Here is a 10,728-nt window from a genome sequence, read left to right on the forward strand (position 1 = left end):
TTCTACTGAGGGCTCAGACAGAGTTGCAGCTGAACAGGACTACTGAGGTAAATAAACTCAACTCAGCTGCAGTGGGAGAGGTGTCCGGTTCCTTAGTGACCACACACACTCACAGACACACTCACTCACAGACACACACACACACACACACACACACACACACACACACACACACACACACACACACACACACACACACACACACACACACACACACACACACACACACACACACACACACACAATGAACAGAGACACACACACACACACACAATGAACAGAGACACACACACACAATGAACAGAGACACACACACACACACACACACACACACACACACACACACACACACACACACACACACACAATGAACAGAGACACACACACACACACACAATGAACAGAGACACACACACACACACACACAATGAACAGAGACACACACACACACACACACATAATGAACAGAGACACACACACACACACACACATAATGAACAGAGACACACACACACACACACATAATGAACAGAGACACACACACAGGCATAATGAACAGAGACACAATTTGATTACAGCAATGTTGACCAGAGTCGTAAAACAAGTCCGTCCCTCCCTGGCTCCCACGGTTCCACCTCTCACTCAGCTCAAACTGTAAAGACACCCCACTCAGCTCAAACTGTAAAGACACCTCACTCAGCTCAAACTGTAAAGACACCCCACTCAGCTCAAACTGTAAAGACACCCCACTCAGCTCAAATTGTAAAGACACCCCACTCAGCTCAAACTGTAAAGACACCTCACTCAGCTCAAACTGTAAAGACACCCCACTCAGCTCAAACTGTAAAGACACCCCACTCAGCTCAAACTGTAAAGACACCCCACTCAGCTCAAACTGTAAAGACACCTCACTCAGCTCAAACTGTAAAGACACCCCACTCAGCTCAAACTGTAAAGACACCCCACTCAGCTCAAACTGTAAAGACACCCCACTCAGCTCAAACTGTAAAGACACCCCACTCAGCTCAAACTGTAAAGACACCTCACTCAGCTCAAACTGTAAATACACCCCACTCAGCTCAAACTGTAAAGACACCCCACTCAATGAAAGCGTGAAAGTAATATAAATTAAGTATTGCTTTTAGGTGGCTGGCTCTTGTCCTGCTGCAGTAAACTGGGATGTTACTTTGGGATAATCCCCTTCTGTCTTTTATTTGACAGGCGCTAGTGGACCGGACATTAAGACGTCTTTACCTCTCACATTCACCAGCAGAAAGGTGAGGGTTTCAGGTGACTCCTCTCTCGCTCTTTCTTTTTCCTTCTCTCTCTCATTCTCTCTTTCTCATTCTCTCCCTCTCTCTTTTTCCTTCTCTCTCTCTTTCTCTCCCTCTCTTTTTTCTTCTCTCTCATTCTCTCTCTTTCTCTCCCTCTCTCTTTTTCCTTCTCTCTCTCATTCTCCCTCTCTCTTTCTCGCCCTCTCTCTTTTTATCTTTCGCTCTCTCTCTCTTGCTCTCGCTCATTCTCTCTGGCTCTCTTTTTTCCTTCTGTCTCTGTCTGTCTCTCTCTCTCTCTCTCTCTCTGTCGCTCTCTCTGGGTGGGTTCTAGTGAGAGAGAGAGACAGGGTGGGCTCTAGAGAGAGAGAGAGAGAGAGAGAGAGAGGGTGGGCTCTAGTGAGTGAGAGAGAGAGACAGGGTGAGCTCGAGAGAGAGAGAGAGAGAGAGAGAGAGAGAGAGAGAGAGAGAGAGAGAGAGAGAGAGAGAGAGAGACAGGGTGGGCTCTAGTGAGAGAGACAGGGTGGGCTCTAGTGAGAGAGAGACAGGGGTGGGCTCTAGTGAGAGAGAGACAGGGGTGGGCTCTAGTGAGAGATAGACAGGGGTGGGCTCTAGTGAGAGAGAGACAGGGTGGGCTCGTGAGAGAGACAGGGTGGGCTCTAGTGAGAGAGAGACAGGGGTGGGCTCTAGGGAGAGAGAGACAGGGGTGGGCTCTAGTGAGAGAGAGACAGGGGTGGGCTTTAGTGAGAGAGAGACAGGGGTGGGCTCTAGTGAGAGAGAGACAGGGGTGGGCTCGTGAGAGAGACAGGGTGGGCTCTAGTGAGAGAGAGACAGGGGTGGGCTCTAGTGAGAGAGAGACAGGGGTGGGCTCTAGTGAGAGAGAGACAGGGGTGGGCTCTAGTGAGAGAGAGACAGGGGTGGGCTCTAGTGAGAGAGAGACAGGGGTGGGCTCTAGTGAGAGAGAGACAGGGGTGGGCTCTAGTGAGAGAGAGACAGGGGTGGGCTCTAGTGAGAGAGAGACAGGGGTGGGCTCTAGTGAGAGAGAGACAGGGGTGGGCCACGCCAAGGTGCTATCGATCTCATGTCTTGGTGTCGTTTACATCCAGTAACCCAACACTTAGTGTTCCATCATGATCACATTGAGGCAAACCTGTAAAATATGGTCCTGAAGACAACCTCAACGTGAGCTCACTTCTCTGTGTGTGTGTGTGTATATTTGCTGTGATACAGACCCAGGCAAGCCAACACCTCTATCAGGCCTCTCCTCTCTTAACTGAAGGGCTCTTGGCTACTGACCTGAATAATGATGATTACTCAGATTTTCCACGGCGATGCAGGACTGAACCACAACCTGTCTTTCAGGAGCAGGGATACGTTACAGTGGCAAGGCTCAATGTACAGTAAAGACATCTGATTGGTTAACAGTAGGCAGGGAAGGAAGCGACGAGAGAGGAAGACATTGGTAAATGGGAGACTTCACGGTTACACTGTATGTGGACTGCTGCTGCGCCATCAATCACTTTGTCAACGTGCCGTTTGCTCACTTAGAAAACCTGCTGTCAGTGGAAAGGAACACTTACGAAAACCATGTCTGGAGGTTTAAATGTTCTGGAAATGTGTTTGAAAATAAAGTCATATATTTTAGAATGTGTTAGAAAAAGGAGCATCATCTAATGTCCCCCCCCGTTCTCCTTTTACAGGCCATGTATTTTCCCTCCCATCAACCCTGCTACTCAAAGCAAAGAGAGGGGAGACCCAGCCAAGCTCCCCCTCCAGGAGCACCAGAGGAAAGTGGAGGACAACAAGTGTCTACTTGAGGAGGTACAGTACATGTGGTAGGAACGACAACATCTTCCATTTAGCCTCTAGGACATTTGGGAAAGGTAGTCATGGAGTCTACCTCAGAAGCTGCTTGCCCCCGGGTGGGTGGAGAGAGAGAGGCACTCATATTGAATATCACACAGTTGACTGATGTGTGAGATGAGATAGGGCCAGGTGTGTGTGTGTGTGTGTGTGTGTGTGTGTGTGTGTGTGTGTGTGTGTGTGTGTGTGTGTGTGTGTGTGAGAGAGAGATGGGATCAGCAGTGTGTGTGTGAGAGAGAGATGGGATCAGCAGTGTGTGTGTGTGATAGAGAGAGATGGGATCAGCTGTGTGTGTGTGTGATAGAGAGAGATGGGATCAGCTGTGTGTGTGTGTGAGAGAGAGAGATGAGATGGGATCAGCAGTGTGTGTGTGTGTGAGAGAGAGAGATGGGATCAGCAGTGTGTGTGAGAGAGAGAGAGATGGGATCAGCAGTGTGTGTGTGTGAGAGAGAGAGATGAGATGGGATCAGCATTGTGTGTGTGTGATAGAGAGAGATGGGATCAGCTGTGTGTGTGTGTGAGAGAGATGAGATGGGATCAGCAGTGTGTGTGTGAGAGAGAGAGATGGGATCAGCAGTGTGTGTGTGTGAGAGAGAGAGATGGGATCAGCAGTGTGTGTGTGTGAGAGAGAGATGAGATGGGATCAGCAGTGTGTGTGTGAGAGAGAGAGAGATGGGATCAGCAGTGTGTGTGTGAGAGAGAGAGAGATGGGATCAGCAGTGTGTGTGTGAGAGAGAGAGAGATGGGATCAGCAGTGTGTGTGTGAGAGAGAGATGGGATCAGCAGTGTGTGTGTGTGTGTGAGAGAGAGAGAGATGGGATCAGCAGTGTGTGTGTGTGTGTGAGAGAGAGATGAGATGGGATCAGCAGTGTGTGTGAGAGAGAGAGAGATGAGATGGGATCAGCAGTGTGTGTGTGTGTGTGAGAGAGAGAGATGGGATCAGCAGTGTGTGTGTGTGTGAGAGAGAGAGATGGGATCAGCAGTGTGTGTGTGAGAGAGAGAGAGATGGGATCAGCAGTGTGTGTGTGTGTGAGAGAGAGAGATGAGATGGGATCAGCAGTGTGTGTGTGTGAGAGAGAGAGATGAGATGGGATCAGCAGTGTGTGTGTGTGTGTGAGAGAGAGAGAGATGGGATCAGCAGTGTGTGTGTGTGTGAGAGAGAGAGATGGGATCAGCAGTGTGTGTGAGAGAGAGAGAGAGATGGGATCAGCAGTCGATTAGTCGTCTTGCAGCGGTGGTGACATCTTCACAGCTATCAGATCACAGCAGAGTGTGACTGTGAGAGGAGATATAATATGTGACTGTGAGAGGAGATAACACTATAGAGGCTGTACTGACTGTGAGAGGGGATAACACTATAGAGGCTGTACTGACTGAGGGGGGATAACACTATAGAGGCTGTACTGACTGTGAGAGGGGATAACACTATAGAGGCTGTACTGACTGTGAGAGGAGATAACACTATAGAGGCTGTACAGACTGTGAGAGGGGATAACACTATAGAGGCTGTACAGACTGTGAGAGGGGATAACACTATAGAGGCTGTACTGACTGTGAGAGGAGATAACACTATAGAGGCTGTACTGACTGTGAGAGGAGATAACGCTATAGAGGCTGTACTGACTGTGAGAGGAGATAACACTATAGAGGCTGTACTGACTGAGGGGGGGATAACACTATAGAGGCTGTACAGACTGTGAGAGGAGATAACACTATAGAGGCTGTACTGACTGTGAGAGGAGATAACGCTATAGAGGCTGTACTGACTGTGAGAGGGGATAACACTATAGAGGCTGTACTGACTGTGAGAGGAGATAACGCTATAGAGGCTATACAGACTGTGAGAGGGGATAACACTATAGAGGCTGTACAGACTGTGAGATGGGATAACACTATAGAGGCTGTACTGACTGTGAGAGGAGATAACGCTATAGAGGCTGTACAGACTGTGAGAGGGGATAACACTATAGAGGCTGTACAGACTGTGAGAGGGGATAACACTATAGAGGCTGTACAGACTGTGAGAGGGGATAACACTATAGAGGCTGTACTGACTGTGAGAGGGGATAACGCTATAGAGGCTGTACTGACAGTGAGAGGAGATAACACTATAGAGGCTGTACTGACTGTGAGAGGAGATAACACTATAGAGGCTGTACTGACTGTGAGAGGAGATAACACTATAGAGGCTGTACTGACTGTGAGAGGAGATGACACTATAGAGGCTGTACTGACTGTGAGAGGAGATAACGCTATAGAGGCTGTACTGACTGTGAGAGGGGATGACGCTATAGAGGCTGTACTGACTGTGAGAGGAGATAACACTATAGAGGCTGTACTGACTGTGAGAGGGGATAACACTATAGAGGCTGTACTGACTGTGAGAGGGGATGACGCTATAGAGGCTGTACTGACTGTGAGAGGGGATGACGCTATAGAGGCTGTACTGACTGTGAGAGGGGCTAACGCTATAGAGGCTGTACTGACTGTGAGAGGGGATAACGCTAGAGGCTGTACTGACTGTGAAAGGGGCTAACGCTATAGAGGCTGTACTGACTGTGAGAGGAGATAACGCTATAGAGGCTGTACTGACTGTGAGAGGAGATAACGCTATAGAGGCTTTACTGACTGTGAGAGGGGCTAACGCTATAGAGAATGTACTGACTGTGAGAGGGGATAACGCTATAGAGGCTGTACTGACTGTGAGGGATAACGCTATAGAGGCTGTACTGGCTGTGAGAGGGGATAACGCTATAGAGGCTGTACTGACTGTGAAAGGGGCTAACCCTATAGAGGCTGTACTGACTGTGAAAGGGGCTAACGCTATAGAGGCTGTACTGACTGTGAAAGGGGCTAACGCTATAGAGGCTGTACTAACTGTGAGATGAGATAACGCTATAGAGGCTGTACTGACTGTGAGAGAGGATAACGCTATAGAGGCTGTACTGACTGTGAAAGGGGCTAACGCTATAGAGGCTTTACTGACTGTGAAAGGGGATAACGCTATAGAGGCTGTACTGACTGTGAGAGAGGATAACGCTATAGAGGCTGTACTGACTGTGAGAGGGGATAACGCTATAGAGGCTGTACTGACTGTGAGAGGGGATAACGCTATAGAGGCTTTACTGACTGTGAAAGGGGCTAACGCTATAGAGGCTGTACTGACTGTGAGAGGGGATAACGCTATAGAGGCTGTACTGACTGTGAGAGGGGATAACGCTAGAGGCTGTACTGACTGTGAGAGGGGCTAACGCTATAGAGGCTGTACTGACTGTGAGAGGGGATAACGCTATAGAGGCTGTACTGACTGTGAGAGGGGATAACGCTATAGAGGCTGTACTGACTGTGAGAGGGGATAACGCTATAGAGGCTATGGGCTTCGTGCTGGCTGACATGATGGGCTTCGTGCTGGCTGACATGATGGGCTTCGTGCTGGCTGACATGATGGGCTTCGTGCTGGCTGAAATGATGGGCTTCGTGCATGCTGAAATGATGGCCTTCGTGCTGGCTGAAATGATGGGCTTCGTGCTGGCTGAAATGATGGGCTTCGTGCTGGCTGAAATGATGGGCTTCGTGCTGGCTGAAATGATGGGCTTCGTGCTGGCTGAAATGATGGGCTTCGTGCTGGCTGAAATGATGGGCTTCGTGCTGGCTGACATGATGGGCTTCGTGCTGGCTGAAATGATGGGCTTCGTGCTGGCTGAAATGATGGGCTTCGTGCTGGCTGAAATGATGGGCTTTGTGCTGGCTGAAATGATGGGCTTCGTGCTGGCTGAAATGATGGGCTTTGTGCTGGCTGAAATGATGGGCTTTGTGCTGGCTGAAATGATGGGCTTCGTGCATGCTGAAATGACCACGATGTTGTTGCCCAGTTGGAGGGTTGTTAGGTGAGAATGAAGCAGATTGGAAACTCGAGGCCCGAGCCACAATCCCATTAAGATGTTCTGTCTGAAATGGTGTCTGGACGACAGCCCGTTGGAGATGGAGAATCAGGCCCTTTACGGAGTCCAGAAGTCCTCCTCAAGCTGGAACACATGGCGTTTTGTGTGAGTGAGCAGCGAGGGTTGTCACTTGTGTGTGTTTGGGTGGGATAAATGAGGATAGTGCTTCGGGTGGGATACATGAGGATAGTGCTTCTTGTGTGTTTGGGTGGGATACGTGAGGATAGTGCTTCTGGTGTGTTTGGGTGGGATACGTGAGGATAGTGCTTCTGGTGTGTTTGGGTGGGATACGTGAGGATAGTGCTTCTGGTGTGTTTGGTTGGGATACATGATGATAGTGCTTCTGGTGTGTTTGGGTGGGATATGTGAGGATAGTGCTTCTGGTGTGTTTGGGTGGGATACGTGAGGATAGTGCTTCTGGTGTGTTTGGGTGGGAAACATGAGGATAGTTATTCTGGTGTGTTTGGGTGGGAAACATGAGGATAGTTATTCTGGTGTGTTTGGGTGGGAAACATGAGGATAGTTATTCTGGTGTGTTTGGGTGGGATACGTGAGGATAGTGCTTCTGGTGTGTTTGGGTGGGATACGTGAGGATAGTTATTCTGGTGTGTTTGGGTGGGATACGTGAGGATAGTGCGTCTGGTGTGTTTGGGTGGGATACGTGAGGATAGTGCTTCTGGTGTGTTTGGGTGGGATACGTGAGGATAGTGCTTCTGGTGTGTTTGGGTGGGATACGTGAGGATAGTGCTTCTGGTGTGTTTGGGTGGGATACGTGAGGATAGTGCTTCTGGTGTGTTTGGGTGGGATACGTGAGGATAGTTATTCTGGTGTGTTTGGGTGGGATACGTGAGGATAGTGCGTCTGGTGTGTTTGGGTGGGATACGTGAGGATAGTGCTTCTGGTGTGTTTGGGTGGGATACGTGAGGATAGTGCTTCTGGTGTGTTTGGGTGGGATACGTGAGGATAGTGCGTCTGGTGTGTTTGGGTGGGATACGTGAGGATAGTGCTTCTGGTGTGTTTGGGTGGGATACGTGAGGATAGTGCTTCTGGTGTGTTTGGGTGGGATACGTGAGGATAGTGCTTCTGGTGTGTTTGGGTGGGATACGTGAGGATAGTGCTTCTGGTGTGTTTGGGTGGGATACGTGAGGTTAGTGCTTCTGGTGTGTTTGGGTGGGATACGTGAGGTTAGTGCTTCTGGTGTGTTTGGGTGGGATACGTGAGGATAGTGCTTCTGGTGTGTTTGGGTGGGATACGTGAGGATAGTGCTTCTGGTGTGTTTGGGTGGGATACGTGGGAGGATAGTGCTTCTGGTGTGTTTGGGTGGGATACGTGAGGATAGTGCTTCTGGTGTGTTTGGGTGGGGGATACGTGAGGATAGTGCTTCTGGTGTGTTTGGGTGGGATACGTGAGGATAGTGTTTCTGGTGTGTTTGGGTGGGATACGTGAGGATAGTGTTTCTGTGTGTTTGGGTGGGATACATGAGGATAGTGCTTCTGGTGTGTTTGGGTGGGATACGTGAGGATAGTGCTTCTGGTGTGTTTGGGTGAGGTTAGTGCTTCTGGTGTGTTTGGGTGGGATACATGAGGATAGTGCTTCTGGTGTGTTTGGGTGGGATACGTGAGGATAGTGCTTCTGGTGTGTTTGGGTGGGATACGTGAGGATAGTGCTTCTGGTGTGTTTGGGTGGGATACGTGAGGTTAGTGCTTCTGGTGTGTTTGGGTGGGATACGTGAGGTTAGTGCTTCTGGTGTGTTTGGGTGGGATACGTGAGGATAGTGCTTCTGGTGTGTTTGGGTGGGATACGTGAGGATAGTGCTTCTGGTGTGTTTGGGTGGGATACGTGAGGATAGTGCTTCTGGTGTGTTTGGGTGGGATACGTGAGGATAGTGCTTCTGGTGTGTTTGGGTGGGATACGTGAGGATAGTGCTTCTGGTGTGTTTGGGTGGGATACGTGAGGATAGTGTTTCTGGTGTGTTTGGGTGGGATACGTGAGGATAGTGTTTCTGGTGTGTTTGGGTGGGATACATGAGGATAGTGCTTCTGGTGTGTTTGGGTGGGATACGTGAGGTTAGTGCTTCTGGTGTGTTTGGGTGGGATACATGAGGATAGTGCTTCTGGTGTGTTTGGGTGGGATACGTGAGGATAGTGCTTCTGGTGTGTTTGGGTGGGATACGTGAGGATAGTGTTTCTGGTGTGTTTGGGTGGGATACGTGAGGATAGTGCTTCTGGTGTGTTTGGGTGGGATACGTGAGGTTAGTGCTTCTGGTGTGTTTGGGTGGGATATGTGAGGATAGTGCGTCTGAATGCTACAAGTCCATTCAGTTTGTAATGTCCCCTTTTGGCAAAAGCCGTCTTGGGCGATTTCTCTATGCAGAGTCACCTTGCAGTCAACACACAGAAGAGCCACAGCTGTGACTCCCTGTGGTTAACTAAAGCAGAGATGTGGATGTGAAAACGAGTCTCCTGGGCTCTCTGCTGTGCAGCTGGCGCGTATGGAGCAGGAGCTGATAGACCGTCTTGGCAGGGAGGTGGCGAGACAGAGAGAGCTGAACGTTTGCGACAGGAGGACAACAGGCTACGCTGGAGGACTCTGTGCTTCCTCCAGCTCAACCAGCGCCTCAGAAAGTACGTACCACAGACTTTACAATATTAGTGTTTTTCTCTCCAGATATGATACTGTAGTATGAATTTTTGAGAGAGACTTTCATTATCAAGGACATATACTATGTTAAAAAAAGGGCCATTGTGCTCCTCCCAAAGGAGGTAACCTGTTGATGCCTGGTCGTACAGTCTCCTCCCAAAGGAGGTAACCTGTTGATACCTGGTAGTACAGTCTCCTCCCAAAGGAGGTAACCTGTTGATACCTGGTAGTATAGTCTCCTCCCAAAGGAGGTAACCTGTTGATGACAGGTAGTATAGTCTCCTCCCAAAGGAGATACCCTGCTGGTAACCTGTTGATGCCTGGTCGTACAGTCTCCTCCCAAAGGAGGTAACCTGTTGATGCCTGGTAGTACAGTCTCCTCCCAAAGGAGGTAACCTGTTGATGCCTGGTCGTACAGTCTCCTCCCAAAGGAGGTAACCTGTTGATGCCTGGTAGTACAGTCTCCTCCCAAAGGAGATAACCTGTTGATACCTGGTAGTACAGTCTCCTCCCAAAGGAGGTAACCTGTTGATGCCTGGTCGTACAGTCTCCTCCCAAAGGAGATAACCTACTGGTAACCTGTTGATGCCTGGTAGTACAGTCTCCTCCCAAAGGAGATAACCTGTTGATACCTGGTAGTAGTCTCCTCCCAAAGGAGGTAACCTGTTGATGCCTGGTAGTACAGTCTCCTCCCAAAGGAGGTAACCTGTTGATGCCAGGTAGTATAGTCTCCTCCCAAAGGAGGTAACCTGTTGATACCTGGTAGTATAGTCTCCTCCCAAAGGAGATAACCTACTGGTAACCTGTTGATGCCTGGTAGTACAGTCTCCTCCCAAAGGAGATAACCTACTGGTAACCTGTTGATACCTGGTAGTACAGTCTCCTCCCAAAGGAGATAACCTACTGGTAACCTGTTGATGCCAGGTAGTATAGTCTCCTCCCAAAGGAGATAACCTACTGGTAACCTGTTGATGCCTGGTAGTACAGTCTTCTCCCAAAGGACATAACCTGTT

The 10,728-nt window shown here is 49.5% G+C and overlaps 1 long non-coding RNA gene across 1 annotated transcript; it reads left to right on the forward strand.

Moving 5' to 3' along the window:
• Positions 1–1,219: 1,219 nt before the first annotated feature.
• LOC135530491 (uncharacterized) lies at positions 1,220–9,608 on the forward strand. Its single transcript, XR_010453856.1, has 3 exons — positions 1,220–1,277; positions 2,972–3,092; positions 9,558–9,608. It is a non-coding gene; the product is annotated as an uncharacterized LOC135530491 (long non-coding RNA).
• The last annotated feature ends 1,120 nt before the right edge of the window (positions 9,609–10,728 follow it).

The sequence above is a fragment of the Oncorhynchus masou genome, unplaced genomic scaffold (genome assembly GCF_036934945.1).
Source record: "Oncorhynchus masou masou isolate Uvic2021 unplaced genomic scaffold, UVic_Omas_1.1 unplaced_scaffold_1354, whole genome shotgun sequence".
Classification (NCBI taxonomy): domain Eukaryota; kingdom Metazoa; phylum Chordata; class Actinopteri; order Salmoniformes; family Salmonidae; genus Oncorhynchus; species Oncorhynchus masou.